At 40.6% G+C, this 2868-nt stretch overlaps 1 non-coding gene across 1 annotated transcript; it reads left to right on the top strand.

Moving 5' to 3' along the window:
• The first annotated feature begins 2195 nt into the window (after positions 1-2195).
• TRNAV-GAC (transfer RNA valine (anticodon GAC)) lies at positions 2196-2271 on the top strand. Its single transcript has one exon. It is a non-coding gene; the product is annotated as a tRNA-Val (tRNA).
• Positions 2272-2868: the final 597 nt, after the last annotated feature.

The following is a 2868-nucleotide window of genomic DNA, read 5'->3' as shown; positions in this document are numbered from 1 at the left end:
CAGCCTCCAAAATAAAATATCTAGTAATAAACTTAAAGGATGTGAAGGATCTATATACTGAAAACTACAAAGCATTATTAAAACAGATTGAAAAAGATACAATGAAATAAAAAAATATTCTGTGTCCTGGACTGAAAAATCAACATAGTTAAAATGTCCATATTACCCAAAGTAATAAACAGATTTAATGCATTCCCCAACAAATTCCCAATGTCATTTTTTAAAGAAATAGAATTGGGGGGAAAAAGACAGTTATTATGGAAACATGAATAATCCTGAGTAGCCAAAGCAATTGAGATAAAAGAAGGAAGCAACAGGTATCACACTACCTGATTTTAATTTATACTACAAAGCTATAATAATTGAAATAGCATGATGATGGCTGAAAAACAGACACAGAGACCAATGAGACAGAATTGAGAACCCAAAAACAAAACCACATGCATATGGACAAATAATCTTTGACAAAGGAGACAAAAACACACAACGCAGAAAAAAAAGCCTCTTCAGTAAATGGTGCTGAGAAAATTGGAAAACTACATGCAAAAGGGTGAAACTTGACTACAGTTTGTACTCATATACAAAAATTTACTCAAAATTGAGGAGCCACTGAGCCACTTCATCCGCAGGTGTTGTAAGGTACCAAAAACTACAGAATTAATATTTTAAGAGGCTTGGATAACATTTTATTAATTTGGGTTAAGGTGTGCAGAGAAATTGTGAGAGTAGTCTCTGTACTGTGTGATTGGCATAATCAGGATGGCCCTTGGCATTGTATTGTAAATGCAAAGGGGAAGAAAACATGGATTCCCAGACATTCCACCATGCCTGTGGGGAAAAGGGTGAATGGCTAGCCAGGTACAGGGAGAGAAAAGCCAAAATAAACCTCTTCTTATACCAATGAGCCATTCTCGGGCATTTGTCCCCACCGAAACTACCTCTCCTATGTAAATGCGTGTGTGACTCTGGACAGAGAGATAGCAGATAAACACTAGATAATATAGGAATGTCTTTAATATGTAAAGAGACATCTTTCTACCATTGTGTTGGCTTGTAAATTTTGTTTTCTCCAAAATGATGTATGACTTGCAAATTGAACATGGTCCTATCATGTTAAAGGACATATGACTATAACCAATAGTGGTAAAGGGCTCCTAATTACAATTTTTGCTTCTGTACTTCCCACTTACAAAACTATAAAAACTAGGTAGAACAAAGGGCCGGCGCATTCTCCCTCAGATTTCTGTTGGAGCTGCCGCCACTTGGCCAAGCTACACAATAAAGCTTTGATGTGTAAACGACGGACCTTGTTCCTGTCTTTCATGTTTTGAGTCCCTCCACATTTGGCTTAACAAAAATGAACCAGATCTAAATATAAGGTCTGAAACAATAGATTACATAGAAGAAAACATAGGTATTTACAGACCTTTCTAAGGCCAATAGTCGGGGCCATCACAGCCATGCACACACAGGTACAGGTTCCCATTAGATTTGGATAGACGGTAATGAAACTGCAGAGCCAAGAAATGGTGGGCCAGATCTATTATTCTAGCCTCGCAACCAGCTGGCAAGTAAAAAACACACGGGGCACCAAAACCCACTCACATGTTCTCCAGTTCCACAACCAGGAGAATCTTTCTGTTTTTTTCTAGAATCAAAAGCCCCCCACCAGTTCAGCGAAGCTCACAAAGCCCTTCACCTGTGTTCCCCTTCAGCACCCTGCCATCTTGGCTGCTTCTTCTGCAACAACATGGTCTCCTTCCATTTCCCCTTCTTCTTCATACATTGGCATAATCAAGCCCCTTCCCAAGCAGAAAGCTAATTAGCCATATCATGTGGCACAGCATCATCACGTGAGCAGTGACCATTTTTAAAAATAAAAGTGAGCAAAATCAAATAACACAAATTTTACAAATTTATTTGCCCAACAACCTTGGTTGTAGAGAATGTTTTATAAATTTGACCTCAAAGACTAGAAGTAAAGGTAAAAATAAATAAATGGGAGTATATCAAACTAAAAAGCTTCTGCAGAACAACAAAAAAAATACTGACGACAAAACAAAAAGGCTGCCACCTGAATGGCAGAAATTTGCCAACAACAGCTCCAACAAGGGGCTAATATTCAAAATACATAAAGAAGTCATACAACTCAACACCAAACAAACAAACAATCCAATTAAAAAATAGAGAGAGAGGCCCTGGCCGGTTGGCTCAGTGGTAGAGCATCAGCCTGACATGCGGAAGTCCCGGGTTCGATTCCCGGCCAGGGCACACAGGAGAAGCACCCATCTGCTTCTCCACCCCTCCCCTCTCCTTCCTCTCTGTCTCTCTCTTCCCCTCCTGCAGCCAAGGCTCCATTGGAGCAAAATATGGCCCAGGTGCTGGGGATGGCTCCTTGGCCTCTGCCCCAGGCACTAGAGTGGCTCTGGTCATGACAGAGAGACACCCTGGATGGGCAGAGCATCGCCCCCTGGTGGGCGTGCCGGGTGGATCCTGGTCGGGCACATGCGGGAGTCTGTCTGACTGCCTCCCCGTTTCCAGCTTCAGAAAAATACAAAAAAGAGAGAGAGAGAGAGAGAGAACCTAAACAAACTCTTCTCTCAAGAAGACATACAACTAGTCAACAGATAAATGAAAAGATGCTCAACTTCACTAGCTAGACTTCCAATCCTATTTTAGGAAAATAGGATAAAAAGTAAAAATATATGTACTGAAACCCCTTTTCCGTAGGCAGGCATAAGATAGTTAAGTTAACTAACATGATAATAATAAGAATGAAGGGGGTTGTTGGTTTCTGCTTGCCTTAAGGGCGACAGGAAAAGATGACCCTACATTTCAAAGGCATGTTATCAGGTATGTTGTTGATTC

This window comes from Saccopteryx leptura, chromosome 5 (assembly GCF_036850995.1).
Source record: "Saccopteryx leptura isolate mSacLep1 chromosome 5, mSacLep1_pri_phased_curated, whole genome shotgun sequence".
NCBI classification, from domain to species: Eukaryota; Metazoa; Chordata; class Mammalia; order Chiroptera; family Emballonuridae; genus Saccopteryx; species Saccopteryx leptura.
This window is presented reverse-complemented; position numbering and strand designations above follow the sequence as displayed.